Source organism: Polypterus senegalus, chromosome 7 (genome assembly GCF_016835505.1).
Source record: "Polypterus senegalus isolate Bchr_013 chromosome 7, ASM1683550v1, whole genome shotgun sequence".
Taxonomy (NCBI): domain Eukaryota; kingdom Metazoa; phylum Chordata; class Cladistia; order Polypteriformes; family Polypteridae; genus Polypterus; species Polypterus senegalus.
The window spans coordinates 90,740,298-90,759,116 of NC_053160.1; the positions used below are offsets into that span (position 1 = coordinate 90,740,298).

Here is an 18,819-nt window from a genome sequence, read left to right on the forward strand (position 1 = left end):
AAACTACCACTTTATTTTTAAGTCTGCCCAATTTTAACCAGGGATGATATTTTTGTTTCTGTTTTGAATTCAAATGCAGTTTAAAGGCTTTTTTTCAGAAATTAAAACAGCTTCAGTTTACAATATTCATGTACATGTCTATTATTTGATTCTGTCCCCACTAAAACACTTTTAAATTAAAAAAAAACATTTGCGATTTGGGGCAAATTTACGTAGCGATTACATACATTAATCAAGATTAATTCTTACACAGCCTCTAATTAATTGGATTAATTTTTTAATCGAGTCCCACCCCTAATATATATATATATATATATATGTATATATGTAGATTTGTATATATAAATGTGTATATACAGTATATATGTAGATATGTATATGTGTATATACAGTATGTATATATATGTATGTGTGTATATGTATATATATATAACTGTGTATATATATATGTATAGATGTATGTATATATATATATATATATATATTTATATATATATATGCCAGCAACACTCATGACAATGACAAAACAATTACATTGTCAATCATGTTACGTTATTATTAAAATGTTTCCTTTTCTTTTTCTCATGCCAATCGTAGGTATTTTGCTATATATATATATATATATATATATATATATATATATATATATATATACATATATATATATATATAGATATATATATATATATATATATACAGATATATATATATATATACAGATATATATATATATATATATACAGATATATATATATATACAGATATATACAGTGGAGGAAATAATTATTGACCCTCACTGATTTTGTAAGTTTGTCCAATGACAAAGAAATGAAAAGTCTCAGAACAGTATCATTTCAATGGTAGGTTTATTTCAACAGTGGCAGATTGCACATCAAAAGGAAAATCGAAAAAATAACTTTAAATAAAAGATAGAAATTGATTTGCATTTCATTGAGAGAAATAAGTTTTTGAACCCTCTAGCAAAAAAAGACTTAATACTTAGTGGAAAACCCTTGTTTGCAAGCACAGAGGTCAAACGCTTTTGTAATTGATGACCAAGTTTGCACATTTTAGGAGGAATGTTGGTCCACTCCTTGCAGATCATCTCTAAATCCCTAAGGTTTCGAGGCTGTCTCTGTGCTACTATGAGCTTGAGCTCCCTCCATAGGTTTTCTATTGGATTAAGGTCCGAGACTGACTAGGCCACCTCCATGACCTTAATGTGCTTCTTCTTGAGCCACTCCTTTGTTGCCTTTGCTGTATGTTTTGGGTCATTGTCGTGCTTGATCACCCATCCACGCACCCATTTTCAGTTTCCTGGCAGAGGGAAGGAGATTGTCGCTCAGGATTTCAACGATACATGGCTCCGTCCATTTTCCCCAAATGCGATTAAGTTGTCCTGTGCCCTTAGTAGAAAAACACCCCAAAGCAAATGTTTCCACCCCATGCTTGACGGTGGGGACGGTGTTTTGGGGGTCATAGGCAGCATTTTTCTTCCTCCAAACACAGCGAGTTGAGTTAATGCCAAAGAGCTCTATTTTGGTCTCATCAGACCACAGCACCTTCTCCCAGTCACTCTCTGAATCATTCAGGTGTTCATTGGCAAACTTCAGACGGGCCTGCACATGTGCCTTCTTGAGCAGGGGGACCTTGCGAGCCCTGCAGGATTTTAATCCATTGCGTGTAATGTGTTTCCAATGGTTTTCTTGGTGACTGTGGTCCCTGCTAATTTGAGGTCATTAACTAACTCCTCCCGTGTAGTTCTAGGATTCTTTTTCACCTTTCAGAACCATTGACACCCCACGAGGTGAGATCTTAATGGGAGCCCCAGAGCGAGGTCGATTGATGGTCATTTTGTGCTCCTTCCATTTTCTAACAATCGCACCAACAGTTGTCACCTTCTCTCCCAGCTTCTTGCTAATGGTTTTGTAGCCCATTCCAGCCTTGTGCAGGTCTACAATTTTGTCTCTGACATCCTTGGACAGCTCTTTGGTCTTTCCCATGTTGTAGAGTGTGAGTCTGCTTGATTGATTGATTCTGTGGACAGGTGTCTTTTATACAGGTGACTAGTTAAGACAGGTGTCCTTAATGAGGGTGACTAATTGAGTAGAAGTGTCTAACCACTCTGTGGGAGCCAGAACTCTTAATGGTTGGTAGGGGTTCAAAACTTATTTCCCTCAATGAAATGCAAATCAATTTCTATCTTTTTATTTAAAAGTTATTTTTTCGATTTTCCTTTTGATGTGCAATCTGCCACTGTTGAAATAAACCTACCATTGAAATGATACTGTTCTGAGACTTTTCATTTCTTTGTCATTGGACAAACTTACAAAATCAGTGAGGGTCAAATAATTATTTCCTCCACTGTATATATATATATATATATATATATATATATATATATATATATATATATATATATATATATATATATATATATATATATATATATATATATATATATATATATATATATATATATATATATATATATATAGATAGATATGACAACAACACTCAATATCAATGACAAAACAATTACATTAACAATCATCTTACGTTATTTTTAAAATGTTTGCTTTTCATTTTCATAACTTCTTTAACACTACTTCTATATATATATTTTATACACACATAGTATATATATATATATATACACATACACATATATATATATATATATATATATATACACACACATATATATATATATATATATATATATATATATATATATATATATATATATATATATATATATATATATATATATATATATATATATATATACATATATATATATATATATATATATATATATATATATATATATATATATATATACACATATATATATATATATATATATATATATATATATATATATATATATATATATGTGTATATATATATATATATATATATATATATATATATATATATATGTATATATATATATACTAATAAAAGGTAAAGCCCTCACTCACTGACTGACTGACTCATCACTAATTCTCCAACTTCCCGTGTAGTTAGAAGGCTGAAATTTGGCAGGCTTATTCCTTACAGCTTACTTATAAAAGTTAAGCAGGTTTCATTTCGAATTTATACATAACGTCGATAACGCCCGCCATGTTGAACTTTCTTATTTATGCCCCCATCTTCACGAATTTGGTAGGCGGCTTCCCTGCACTAACCGAAACCGATGTACGTATTTATTTCGATGGTATGACGCCACTGTCGGCCGCCATATTTGAACTTTCCAACGTCACTAATTTTCCAACTTCCCGTGTAGGTAGAAGGCTGACCCCATCTTCACTAAATTTGTTAGGTGGCTTCTCTGCGCTAACCAAAACCGATGTACGTACTTATTTCAGTGGTGTGGGGCAAGTTGCACTGGTGCTTTTGTGTCTCCCATAAAAGCAGCTGCACTAGAAATCACTTTGTGATTTTACACGGGTAAAAAAATGCCTGCTGAAGTGTCAGATTCTTCTTTAACTCTTCTGTTTTCTGTATCTTCTGCATTGCATTCAGGTCTTTCAGGTTATCCTGATGTTTTGTCTCATAGTGCCGTCTTAGATTAAATTGTGTAATTACAGCCACATTAGCTCCACAAATGAGACACACGGGTTTACCGCAATGTCAGTAAACATATACTCAGCCTCCCATCGGTTTTTAAAGGCTCTATTTTCAGAATCAACTTTTCTCTTCGGCATCGTGTGGGCTAGCTTCACAATAACTTGCAGCATCATAAGCTAGACTTGATTAACGCGGTAAGTGTTCCGCAAGGCAGCTGAAGCGCTGCATTATGGGATCTGTAGTTTATTGTGTTACCAGCGCTTCATATCCCCGGGCCATTAATAACAATAATATAGTATATAAAATGATCTCGCCTTGATTTTGACACATATGGACTAAATAGAACTTGAAAAGATACATTTTTTCGAATGTGATCGCGCAATTCAGATCGAGTTGACGCACACTACAGTACAGTACAAGTCCACGTGCTATGTGGTTTTGCCTGCGTGCCTCGATTAATCACCCTCCCCTCGCTCTTTCTTTTTTACCGTTCACCTAATGAATACACTATGGCTTTACCAAAACAATCATTGATGGCGAATAAAGTATCCATTATTCATAAAGCTTCAATTGGTGATCTGTCTTTCTGCGTTAACCGCATATTTTTTCATACGTCTCAAACCAAGGGGATGCAAAGGTAAAATGAATCAGGAAGCACGTGTACATACTCAGTGCACCCCCTCTCGGGAATCAAACCTCGGTCGTCGGCGCTAGAGGCGAAGGCTCTACCATTGCGCCACAGCGTGTGGTTTATCTATTTGAGCGTATGTAGATCGGGGTATATACATATACATATATATATATAATATATACCTGCGCTTCGCAGAGGAGAAGTAGTGTATTAAAGAAGTTATGAAAAAGTAAAGGGAACATTTTAAAAATAACATAACATGAGTGTCAATATACAGTAATTGTTTTGTGAGTGTTAGGAGTGTTGCTGTCATCAAGAATTTGATTATCATTATTTCTTTCAATCAAGTTTGTATTTGTAGGATGTGTTCAAGTTACATTCCGTGTTAGTCAATCGTAAAGATAACAGGTTTCATTCATCGATTCGTTTCTTAATGCATCAATAAACAGCTCGTCTTCCTCTTTATCTGAGATGTGACACACTGCATGCATGGTTTTTTTTACACTGTGTTCCTTTAGCGGGACATTGACTTTTTCCACTGTGTGCTTTGTTTCCGCAGTACCTGCACTTTTGAATATGCTTGTATGTATCACACGCTTCATATTTTTTTGCTGCCTTCTCAATTGTGTAATTCGGTTTTTGTTCAGCACTCTTTGGAACTGTTGCTTTTTGTCTGTGCACTGCGTCGTTTCACGTGAGCCTCTCGGTGTACATGCATCGAAGGTTTCCAGCTGTGCTGGTGCCATCTTGTGTGATGTCCACGGCTGTATTTAATGTTAGCTAAGACCCGGCACTTAAAAGTTTCTCTCGCAGTTTCACCGATTTTGTGCCAAACACCACCCTGACCATCTCATCTTCCTCTGCATAAGCACAGTCCTTCAACCGTGAATATTTAGCGGCAGTGTTTCTATTGGATTGCCGCTGACGGACGGCCTTATATGGGCAGGCACTAAATTACGTGGAAGATGTAACTCTGCCTCCCACTGGCATCGAGCAGACGTCTATTATAGTATATGGACGAAAAAATAGGTTCCATTTATGACCATTACACGTAGAATTTCGAAATGAAACCTGCCCAACTTTTGTAAGTAAGCTGTAAGGAATGAGCTTGCCAAATTTCAGCCTTACCTACACGCCAAATTTCAGCCTTCTACCTACACGGTGAGTGAGTTGGAGAATTAGTGATGAGTGAGTGAGTGAGTGGGTGAGTGGGTGAGTGAGTGAGTGAGTGAGTGAGTGAGGGCTTTGCCTTTTATTAGTATAGATCTACTTAGCCTAACCTAATTCTCTTGTGCTTTCACCAAGACATACATGTTAGGCTAATTTCCCTGGTGAGTGAGAGATGCTGTGTTAGTATACATATGGAAATGAATGAATGGTCAGGTACTATTTTAGATATCTTACACAGTGACCTGGTGGCTAGGTTTTGGGGCTTTAAAACATAATGCTATGGTTCAGTTTGCATACTGTACTGTCGTTGTCACTTCACATAACATTTTAAAGAGCCAGTCATAGAAATGTATAAATAATTTCACTTTGCATTTGTGGTTTCTAGGTCACATTCAGCTGGCAGAGAGGTTAAGGCTTTACACTTCAAATGCTGAAGCTGTGAGTTCAAATCCTGCTGCTGGCACTATGTGAACATCTGTAAGACAATTACCTGTCTGCGCTGAATTTGAAAAAACAAGAAATGTAAATAATTGTATCTCAAATATTCTAAGCCTCCTTGGATAAGGGTGTCATCCAAATCAATAAATAAATAAACAAAAATTTTTTAGTACCAGCTAAATATGTAAATGTAACACATGTATAAACTGGGATAGTAAAGTGTCCTTAAATTTTACAAATCTGTCCATCCAGAGTAGTCCTGCTTTATGCCATCAAACAATGGAAAGAGTAGAATATACTATTGTTTTCCAGCTATGTGACTTAATCCTGAAATGTGTGGCTAATAATTAAAAAATATATATTTAATAATGAAAGGGAATTTTGCTGTCTCAAGGATCCATCGTCTTGAGTTCACATCCCTCAACCAGGTACATGTCTATAGAGTTTGCTTATTCTTCCCTTGTCTGTGTGGGTTTTTTCCTTGTACTCCACTTTTGATCCCATGTTCCAAAACTGTATATTTCAAGTTATTTAGTTACTCTAAATAGGCACTGTGAAGGCATGCATGCATTAGTGGACTCTTTCCAGGGCTCATTCCCGCATTGTGACTTGTGGTCCACCACATTGAGTTGGATTAAGCACATCTGAGAATGTTATGTTTTGTGAAATCCTGAAAATCAACTTACTTTTGCATGTGTAAACATTCGAAATCCAGTGAGTATACTTTAACTTGACACTTCAGTATTTCTTTTTTTTCTCTTTCTTCATAGTATAATATAAAAATCCAGCTGACTTATCTTTTGGCAAGAATTTTTATTATTAAAATGCTTTGTTTTTTACCATTTATTTCAAAGGATTCCTATATATAAATTAAACTATTAACATTGACTCAGTTCAAAACCCACATATTTAAATGGAACTATGAGCCTATCCTAGTAGCCTTCTATATATTTAGTTGACTTAAACATCAGTTAGAATTACTGTTTTTCTTTTAAACTTTCCTTTGATTGTCTTCTAATTTGATGGTATTGTTATTTGAGGAATTGTTTATTGAATACAGTTTTGCCAGTGCATATAAAGTGCTGGTATGGGAAGTGAATGGTTGCTATACAGTATTATATACAATTCAGAAAAAAGAAAAAACTAGAAGAAATGCTTTTTACTTTAAAGATATGCAAGGTGCAGGTAAACCTATACAAATATATTTGAGAGGTTTATTTACCTAATATATAAAAGAATAAAGCAGCAAGTGACATAACTACCTTTTCTGCACCTTCAGTGTCTTTTAAACCTTAAAGGTTGCTTGATTTTACTACACTAATCACCATTAAGTGTAATAAACCCAGTTTGCTGTGACCTTTTTGTATGTATAATCATGCCATATGGGCTATAATATACTTAATGGCCCCTCTGGTCTTTCTGACACAAATATGCAATATGCTGATTTTGCTTAAAGGATAATTAAGAAGGATAGGACAGTTAAGCCATTGTTCACCAACAAATGTTCTACAAGCAAGGCTGACACAAGAGAAACATGTGATGCATTGTCTTTTAACAGAACTCATTAACGCTAGAGTGTTTATTTTTTTATCTTTCTTTGTAATTCATGCCTTTTTATCTTTTCCTTATGATTTGTGACAGTATGTATGTATCATTTATTTTGAAGCTAATAACACATGTTTTGGTAATAAATCACTTCATATTTTGTATTTAAACTTAATATTGTGAGTAGTGGATTGCAGGCTACTGTTGATGTGTAACTTGTGCTGTGTTCGTTCCAGGGGATAGAAAACTGGAGAACTACTACAATTTATACAGTAGAAGTGAAACGTTTGGTTATTACTGAAACAGATGTAAATGAAAATGTTTTTGTGAGTATTAAGCAAAGATTACTGTGCTCTGATAAAGGTTCAGACCAAGTCTACAATAATTGAGTTCCCTGGGTCAGGCGTAGTGCAGATGGAGAGCAGATGCTAATATGGTGCTTTTCACCCAAAGGAAGCAGATGTTCAGACAGGGTTAAATTACCTTCTTTATAATTTTAATCACCCTTGTTGTTCTTGAAGTCATATCTTATGTGCTTAGGGGGATAGAAAGAATGTCACTAAATGTATTGGTGATGGGTCATTGAAAATCACTTTAAAAACATGTTTTAATTAATGTATTAAAACACAGTATAATTACATTTTATTTTAAAGTGGTTTTCCATTCTATTTAGGTACATTATAGAATTGTATAAAATGTTATGGACTTAGCAATGTAAGAGAACTGCAGATAGCTAATTTTCATAATGCTTTAATCGTAAGTTATTAATGTTTTCTTGTTTTTAAAATATGATTTGCGACTAGAGACCTAATACATATTACAGGTTTTGTTCTCCTTATTTGGTCTGGTGAACCATATTTTGCTTTCAATCAAGGATTTTTTGCTCCTTTTTAATTAATATTTAATACAAAACTCCCTCATGGAATCAATAAGATGAAAATGTCTCATCCAAAAATGAAAAATAATATGTAAATTGACACTTATTCCACAGAGCAGGATTAGTCACTGAAAGGGAGTAGTTTATTAAAGTATATAGACTTTTTTGTCCATTGTGGTAGGTCTATTGTAAAGTACATTGTAAATGACCTGACAAATGAAGATTTTTAATGTGTTATACTTCCTCAATTTGAATAAAGTGCTGCATTAAAACATGCAATGTGTTAAACCTATATTATAAAGAGTTGGAACTGTGTTAAATTTTTCATGGAACAACCTTCTTGCTTATATGAACAGCATAAAGATATAAGTAACAGAAATATAATTAATTTTATTAACATTGGTAACAATTAAAATAACTAAGAAGTGAGTACTAATTAAACCGTCCCAAAAGTGTCCTGTATATCCAGCCTATAGGAAAATTACAAACAATGGAAAAAAGTTGTTCATAAATATCTAATAACATGAAAGAAAGTTTTCTTTTTTGTCTAAAGAAATGTCCATAAAAAAGATGTAAGGAAAAATGTGGAACCAATTATGTAGTCCGCCTGCACATTTTGGGTTCATAAATCCCTTCATCAGGGCTGTATTTGTAAGCATTCTTTAACTAAAAATAAAATGAAAATAGCTTGTGGTAAGAATAAATATAAATGTATCCTTTTCCTTTTTTTAATGTGGGCATGTTATGCTGATATTTTAGGTGGCTTGCAAGTCTAGGGTTAGTAATCCTAGGGCACAAACTGAGTTAAGTATCACAATTGATTTTTCTGAGCAACGTTTTTGAAGAAGAGGATAACTGAGTCAAAAAATGCTTGGATAAATGACACCAGGTTAGAATGTTTAGAGTAGTTGTGCACCATAGTCATCATATTCTTAGTGAAGCTTGTGGTGTGTGCTGAGCAGAATTGTTTGAATTTCAACTTTGAATATCATTCAGACCACAGAAAGATTTTGGCACTGTTTAATGATCTTGTAAGACCATGCTTTTTAGTATTAATTGTCTAATCGTTTGTCTGGATCTAGAGCCTAAATGAATAATCTTAATCTTACCACCTTTTTTTTTTTTTTATCCTCAAGCAGTTTGAGTTGTGTATGTATTAATACAACTGCTGGTAATTTTTATATATATATATATATATATATATATATATAGCAATGTATAGGTATTTGATAGAAATCACCAACACTTTTTAGTACTTCTGATACCTTTGTAGTTTAAAAAAAAAAAAAGAATGCAAAAGTGTCACTTGATGTGTATACTGAATATTAATTGCTGAACCCAAAGCCAATCATTGAAGGTGGTAGGGATGTAACAATTCAATCCCACAATGCTGAAAACTAATGATAATAGCATTTTTATGGTATCGGTATTACTGCAGTCATGCAAAAAAGTGCAGAAGTCACAGTAATACCTGAGAAAAATATAAGAATAATGTATAAAGATGACTCACAGTCGTGATCATGCAGCACCGTATCATCATGTGTCGAATATAAAATATCTTTATGCTTAAGGCAAAAGAATTTCAGTGTGCAACTGTGCTTATTTAAAAATAAATGAATAAATAAACAAGCCAAAACACATATACTGGCTTTTGTTATTACTACTTTTATCTAATTATGGAGTAAATTTTGAAATAGATCTGTATGTGTTTTAAGAGTGCAATAATGTGACCTAAAAGATGTGAGCTTTAATCGTTTAACTTAGTGTTATGAATTTCTAAGAGGATATGAAATTGTTACAGAAGTAATTTTTGTGAGAAATTCAGAGTTATCTATTATTTGCTTCTATTGAGGTGCAAAGGCTATATAATTGGTACCAAAATCAAAATTTTAGTATTGATCCAACACTAATATATACTGTATATACATTGTAAAAGGTATTGGTACAGTAAGTAAAATCTTTAATAAAAAAAAGTAGTGATTTTAGAAGCCTCTTTGACTTTTTAACTAACATTAAATGTTTTCCAGTGGCAACTTTATTTATTTATTGTAAATACTAATTCCAAATTTTATGCATTTAACACATTAAAAAAATGCGACAAGGACAATATAAGACTAGGAACAATGTGGAATGTTCCATAAACATCCTGAACAGGTGATACTATGGTGGTTGGGTGTGAAGATAGTATCCACGAAAGATTCAGTCAATTGCTGAATTTGGAATTTAGGGATTTCATAATCTACACTGCATAATGTTGCTAAAAGATTCAGGCAGTCAAATAGAAATCTCAGTCTGTAAAAATGTAAGGTCATTTGTTCTTTAATCCTTCATACAATACTGCATTGAAAACTGGCGTGCCCCTATGATGGATATAATCAAATGGTCTCAGTAGTACTTTGGAAAATTGTTGCCAATAAACACCATGACTTGGATATGCACAGTGGCCTGACAAATCAACCCTTTAGTTGTTTATCGAAGTAATGGGCATTGTATTCTCCAAGCTACAGAAGTAAATGACTGTATTGACTGTTATCAAGGTACAGTTCAAAAGCCAGTGTCTGTCATTTTGTGTTAATGGCCATTACACCATTAACAATGAAGAATATATATGCATTTTGGAGCAACATATGCTACTTTTTTTCCTTAAACATCCATTATACTTGGGGTTAAAGAGAGTGAGAATTATTTTAGAAATAATTCAATTTTAAAGGGTAAGATTGGTATTTTTCAAGTCAGTTATTTTTTCACAGTCATGGTATATAAACATTTGCCAAATTGTGTTCTAAAGTGAAACATTTTTTATAAATTGTAAAAATAAAAAAATCTGCATCACATATTGCAAAACTGCATATCATATCATTGTGAGATTCAGCCATTTTAAAAGGATGCTGGCTGTGAGTCTCATGACATTGCCAGCTTCCCCATGCATCTTACTTCACGATATTCTTGCTGTCTCTGCTCTGTAGACAGCTAGACAATGATAACAGGAAAAAAAAATCACACTTATATGATTGTATGTATTCTTTCACTCTAAGGAAGATACCATGTGCATTGGCTGGATTGATATAGCACCCATGTGCTTCAGTGATACAGAATATTGCATATAACCAACCATCTTCTTAGCAGACTTATCCAGCATAGGAATGTGATCCAGCTGGATCATATCCCATGCAGTAAACATCAGACAAAAGGCAGAAACAGTCTCTGGGCAAGGGTGCCAGTCCATCGCAGGGCAAACACACACACTTGGGCCAGTTTAGCAATGTCATTTCAATTAAGTTTAATCAAGCTGAAATTCAGTAAATTCAATTAAAATGTTTTAATATAGTCAGAATGGGCTGTAGTTCTTGCATCACAGTGCATCACAGGTTCTAGATAGAATCAGCATGTATTTACAGATTTTTTGGCATCAGGGGTCAATGAATTTATTCACTCAAAAATATTGAGCTAAGTTATTTTATTACTATATCATCAGCAAGAGTGACTCGTAATGCATTTTAAAAAAAATCAATTATTGGTTTATGGTACTTTAATCTGCTCAGTTTGTATTATCATCAACTGTTTATTTTTCTGAAGTTATTTTTTTTTTTTTTGATTCTGCAAGATAGGACATGGCAAAAGTGTCTTGGCCCTTTAAAAAATGGAATGTTTATGTTATTAAAAATACAGTTTAATCAGTTCAGATTTTTTGTTAGATGTAAAAAGTACAATGAAACTCCTATGTGCTCTTTTCACTACACTGCCTCTTACCATACATCTCGCTGCATGGCCTATTTAAAATAACTGCATTGATTAAAAAATAGTGTGAAAAATACCAAATGTATCTTTTAATTTGTGTTTCTTTACATTGTCAAACTAAATATAACAGCGCAACAACTGAGTATGAAAATAATGCTATAAACAGTAGGAGCAGTCTGTTGCTTGTTTGTTTTTTAGACTAACTGTATCAGATCTAATGCTCTTTGAAAGCCTAAATTGCTTGTACATCATTTTTAAGTAGAGGCTCATTATTTGTAATTTATCAATATCCTAAATAATTGTTTTTATATTGTTTGTTACTTATTTCCTGATTTAAAATACAGTTTAAGACATTTTTTTGCCTACCTCGAGTGAGTGGAACAGGTAGGCTTTTTTTTTTTTTTCCCAAATTGTAGCAATTTTAACATGGGTAAGAGGATGGGATTTTTGATTACATTTTAGATCACTTTAAAAAATATATATATATATTAAAAAATCAAGAATTCACTAGAAATACAATTGAAGATTTGTTGACACCATTACTATTGTTATTAGGAGCCCATTTATGTAAAATGGTGATATCTCCCTCTAAGACAGTTGGGGAAAAAAACCTGGATTAAAGCAGATTTTCACTCACTCACTCACTTACTCATGTAGAGCTCATGTATAGATTTTTGTGGTCAGGATGTGTAGCAAACCCACATAGGTACTGCAAAAAGGTACAAATTCCTCACAAACAGGTCAGGATTCAGATCCCATCTCCAAGGACTCTTAAGACAGCAGTGTTACCAACCTCACACCATGCTGCACCTTGGATGGTGCAGACTGAATTGTTTAGTTTGCTCCAAAAATATTCTTTAACCTTAAATTTCAGCTGCAAGGAGAATCTGTGCCAAATTTCCGCAGCAAACGGTGTTTGTTTTAGATTGTTTAATAAACAAATGTTGCAAAGACATTTAAGCTACAGTAAACCTTTTTTTAACCATGGGTTATCCAGAGATGATTTAAAGAAAGTAACCTGCTCTTAATAGCTGCACGTTTTGTATGTCATAGAAAACTGTAAATAGTAGCTTAATAGATCTCAGTCAAATTTATGTTTAGTATTGCTTGAGTAGTCTATCAAATCTTAATCTTTATACATCCAAAATACAGTAAAACCTGTAAAGTGTGGTATATGTGTACTTTGAAGTGCCTGATTAAAAGCATGTGCTAGGCTTGCAATGACTCTCGGTATAATTGAAAAGACTGATATTCTTTCATCAAAGCATTGAATAAGATTATAAAAGAAATCCCTTGTGGCCACCCACAATCTAGTAAATAATTGTTGGTCAGGAAGCAATTATGAAATGTTGTGGGAACTGAGGTTTTTCATGATTGTTCAAAACAGAAAGCCCTATGGTATAATTTTTTCCCCCCCAGAGTTATCTCTTTAAACACTTTTTAGCCAGTAAAAACAAGATCTCTCAGTACATACATATGCCCTCAGTAAATTAGATCATTGTCATTAATGCATATTTATGACCCTTTTTACCGTTATGTTTTGCAAATATTCTGACACTAAATGTTTCATGTTGGTCACCGCAGTCATTCTTAGGTGTATGATGTGGTTTTCCTTAACAGTAATAAATCATCTGTTAGCGTCAGTGATGCAAGTAATAATTTGGTTAAGGCATATTGTGGTGTGATCTTTTTATTACCTATGAACACTTTGCATTTGAGTGTAAAGCTGCTTGAGTGATTTAGTGCATGGAAGCTTCTGATTGTTTTTAAGAATCTGAAGTTTGCTTGGGTTGCATTGTGAAAGCTGCTTTTTTTTTCTTTGGGATATCCGCATTGCTGCAGTAAACAACCTTCCTTTATTTTATATAACACCATTTTATTGTTCATACATAATTTGTACAACTGATGCATAAGCACAATTTAAGTGTGATGATTGCAGTTATACACTGATTTAGAGGAAAAGTCCAGCAGTGTTTTTTTAAACAGTAATAGTTTGAGGAAGGGATTTTTTTTTCATTAACATGTACAATATGGCATGTCAGTAAACTTTTTCTTTAATTATTCCTCCAATTCAGATGTTAAAAAAAAGTTACATTTTTTTCTTATGTTTTCTTATTAGTATTTTAATTTGATACCTGTTTGTCTAAATGTTTAGTGCTGCCGTTATTTTAATTATTCCAATTTCCAGTTATTTAAAGCTAAAAATCAGTTTTAGATAAGTTTTTATTTTATAAGTTGTATGTCCATATTAGTTTTAATTTAAACACCTTTCTGACTAAAACGTATTTAAGATAGGAAGTCTTTCAGGTCTTCTTGCAGGTTATGTTTTCTCATGGATATGTGTATGCCACAATGTTCTTAGTAGCTATTGTCTTATAAAGATGCTTATTTCAGAGCATAAAAAGGAAAAGTAGAGTCCTTATTAAATGAAGGTGCTGTGTTTTACAGCACAGAGATTCTAAAATACATCTTTGTAAGTAAGAAGTCTGTTTGTTTAATTCGTAGCCCATTAGGCAGCAGCCCAACTACCCACTACCTAATAACTTTAGAAGAAAAAAAGCAAAACATTTTTGCTGGTGAAGTTCATCTAGCAACAATCACTTGATTTCAAAATATTAAATTGTCTGTTGTGTTGTTTCTTTTTCCTCTCACCTACTCTAAGGTGTGCTGCACAAGAATTATTCATTTTTTATAAGCTTTGTCGGTGGTCTGTCTTGTTTTGTTTTTTGAGGTCTTGTATTATTCCTATATTGCATAACCCTCCAACTGTAGGCTCTTGTAAAAAGTCATTTAGAGGATGTGTTTTTCAGTGACAGCAAGCAATACAATATTCATTCAGATCTTTTTTTAAAGATGCAATGTATTTAATCTGTTATAGCTCTAAACTGTTTGCTCTGCTATGTGTAAAATTTCTTGTTAATAAAACATAACATTTATATACCCTTCTATTTTCCATTTGGTTTCCAGTGAAAAAGGAGCACTTTGTTTTTTAGTTGGCATATCTAACTATTAGGCTACAGTGTTTTACATTAAGGCTGCTTATTACAATGTATATTTAAAAAAAAAAACAAAAAAAAAACAAGCAATTGTGGAAACTAGATTCATTCATATTGTGGATAGCATATGTTTCAGTGACACACTCAGTCTACTGTTTACATTTTCAAATATAATACAAATAATGTACAACAAACATGCCCCATAATATGAACTTATAAATATACGCTGCATGTTTAAAGTATAAATTTCCCAATGGTTAAAAAGTAAATATTTACCGTTTTTATTCACTTATGGCTACTGCAGGATTCCTTTCTCTTCTATATAAATTTAGTTTTAAATAATAATAATTTTTTGAAAATTTAAAGAAATAAACAAAAGAAGCAGGGAATCAACCAATGCACCATAATGCTAAGTAGTAAATAAAACCTTTGACTTTTTCTAAAATATATTTTAATGCAGATTTCTGTTTCTCTATAGTTACTGTGCTACTTTATTGGAAGTAAGAATTTTAATAGGGAATCAATTTTGTATGATATAGTCTCTACTGCAGTTATTGGGGATAAAGTTGCAAAATGATGCCTTCATCCTATTCATTGTTTTATATTCATCGGAGCTTCCTGGACTGAGTAATTGTGCATTGTGGTCAGTGCTGTAACAGGAAATGGCATTACCGTCTAGACATGCTTCTCAGTTTGCTGCTGATTATGGGCAGCATTATGCTTTGAAATCCAAAGAATACCAAAATTAAGTATTTTAATTATTTTCTGTTTCAGTTATATGCATGTTTTATTTTTACTTCAATTTTACAAATACTCTAAACAGCTTAAACAGATTAGAAACCCATTGGGTTGCAGAGGGCAGGTTTGGGTCCCAGGCTTGAATCTAAGATAAGATGTCTTTTAGTTTTTCCTCCAGTTCCACCTCTTTTGTACGTCACTGAACCTTTTTCCTTACCAGCTCCCCCCAGTTCAGGCTCTGCTTGCAGAGCTGTGAGCCTAAATACTGACAGGTGAACTGGCTGTTTTAAGGTGTGGGCAGGTTATAAAGTGGTAAGCATCCTTTACCTGGGTCACCTAGGGTGTTAACAGGGCCGGTAACATGCTGAGGTTAACTATTCCTTATATGCTGAGGTTAACAATTCCTCAGCAACAACACAATTCTTCAGGATACTATATAAAGCTAGTGCTCTGTAGTAATGCTATATAGCTTGTTCTGCTGGTGTTGGCTTGGCTAGGAATATAATCAGCCATGAAAAAAAAAACACTGGAGAATCCTCTTGGAAGATGAAATAGATGGCACTTGATCATTTTGATCATTACATGCAGCAGATCAGCTGAACCATTTTTATGGCAATATTAATATCTGTGCAGCACTTATAGTTTGCAATAAAACATGTTCTGCCTCCTCTGTTTTCACCTGACAAATCAGTCTGTTGCTTATGGTAGACATAAGAATCACATAGCTGTTTTTCTGCATCCGGGTGGTATATAAGCAGCCAGACCTATTCCCAAGATACAGCAATTTCTCCTGTCTCTTCTTGAAGCCAGTCTTTCTCTGATGATATCTAATTTTTTTTTCTTTTATTCAGTGCATGAATATCTGCCCAAACTATCCTGGACATAGCAGTTTGGCTGTCCTGGTGTTTTGTCCACTTCCCATTTTCTATTGCCCCTAGTTCCTAACTGTCTTTATCTTATTGTATCTGGTTGAGTAATATTGGTTGTCTTACCCATAGAAACTCCTTGTTTAAAGTCGAATGCTGAATACTCACTTTACTATTTAAAAATGGTTTGGGTATAACACATAATACCCATAGAAACAGGAGCACAGGCAATGAAAAGTACAATGTTAAAATACAAAAAAGACACAAGTCTTTGAGAACTGACAATTCAACACATCACCACACTCGGGCCCCATGATGATTTACAGTTGCAAGATAAGGTGCCATCCAAATTTGTTTCTGTCAACAGTAATCCTTCTTTTGGCAATACTTTACAGGAATATGTCATTGTACCCATTTACTGATGAGCTACCCCCAAACGTGTCATGTTCCACACTACCGGCTTCTCTTACGCCCAGGCATTTGACATCACCCTTCTCTGAGCTTGGCATCTGACACTGAATATCATCTCTTCTTAAAACACCTCTGGGGCATCACTCTTCAGTTCTCCTTGAATCCTTCAATGAAATAAAGAACCCGTTAAAAGTAAAATGCAAAACATCCATCCATCCATTCTCTTCCGCTTATCCGAGGTCGGGTCGCGGGGGCAGCAGCTTAAGCAGAGAGGCCCAGACTTCCCTCTCCCCGCCACTTCTTCCAGCTCTTCCGGGATAATCCCAAGGCGTTCCCAGGCCAGCCGGGAGACATAGTCCCTCCAGCGTGTCCTGGGTCTTCCCCGGGTCCTCCTCCCGTTGGACGTGCCCGGAACACCTCACCAGGGAGGCGTCCAGGAGGCATCCTGATCAGATGCCCGAGCCACCTCATCTGACTCCTCTCGATGTGGAGGAGCAGCGGCTCTACTCTGAGCCCTCCCGGATGACTGAGCTTCTCACCCTATCTTTAAGGGAAAGCCCAGACACCCTGCGGAGGAAACTCATTTCAGCCGCTTGTATTCGCGATCTCGTTCTTTCGGTCACTACCCATAGCTCATGACCATAGGTGAGGGTAGGAAGGTAGATCGACTGGTAAATTGAGAGCTTTGCCTTACGGCTCAGCTCCTTTTTCACCACGACAGACCGATGCAGAGCCCGCATCACTGCGGATGCCGCACCGATCCGCCTGTCGATCTCACGCTCCATTCTTCCCTCACTCGTGAACAAGACCCCGAGATACTTGAACTCCTCCACTTGGGGCAGGATCTCTCCCCCAACCCTGAGAGGGCACTCCACCCTTTTCCGGCTGAGGACCATGCTCTCGGATTTGGAGGTGCTGATTCTCCTCCCAGCCGCTTCACACTCAGCTGCGAACCGATCCAGAGAGAGCTGAAGATCACGGCCTGATGAAGCAAACAGGACAACATCATCTGCAAAAGCAGTGACCCAATCCTGAGTCCACCAAACCGACCCCTTCAACACCCTGGTTGCGCTTAGAAATTCTGTCCATAAAAGTTATGAACAGAATCGGTGACAAAGGGCAGCCCTGGCGGAGTCCAACTCTCACTGGAAACGGGCTCGACTTACTGCCGCAATGCGGACCAAGCTCTGACACCGGTTGTACAGAGACCGAACAGCTCTTATCAGGGGTCCGGTACCCCATACTCCCGAGCACCCCACAGGATTCCCGAGGGACACGGTCAATGCCTTTTCCAAGTCCACAAAACACATGTAGACCGGTCGGGCAAACTCCCATGCACCCTCCAGGACTCTGCTAAGGGTGAAGAGCTGGTCCACTGTTCCGACCAGGACGAAAACCACACTGTTCCTCCTGAATCCGAGGTTCACTATCCGACGGACCCTCCTCTCCAGAACCCCGAATAGACTTTTCCAGGGAGGCTGAGGAGTGTGATCCCTCTATAGTTGGAACACACCCTCCGTCCCCTTTTAAAGAGGGGACCACCACCCCGGTCTGCCAATCCAGAGGCACTGTCCCGATGTCCATGCGATGTTGCAGAGACGTGTCAACCAAGACAGTCCTACAACATCCAGAGCCTTAAGGAACTCCGGCGATCTCATCCACCCCGGGCCCTGCCACCAAGGAGTTTTTGACCACCTCGGTGACTTCAGTCCCAGAGATGGGAGAGCCCACCTCAGAGTCCCCAGGCTCTGCTTCCTCATTGGAAGGCATGTTAGTGGGATTGAGGAGGTCTTGAAGTACTCCTCCCACCGACCCACAACGTCCCGAAGTCGA

The 18,819-nt window shown here is 35.5% G+C and overlaps 1 protein-coding gene across 4 annotated transcripts in view; it reads left to right on the forward strand.

The window, feature by feature from the left end:
* LOC120532711 (casein kinase I) overlaps positions 1-18,819 on the forward strand; it is a 209,957-nt gene that overhangs the window by 134,521 nt on the left and 56,617 nt on the right. The window lies entirely within an intron of this gene.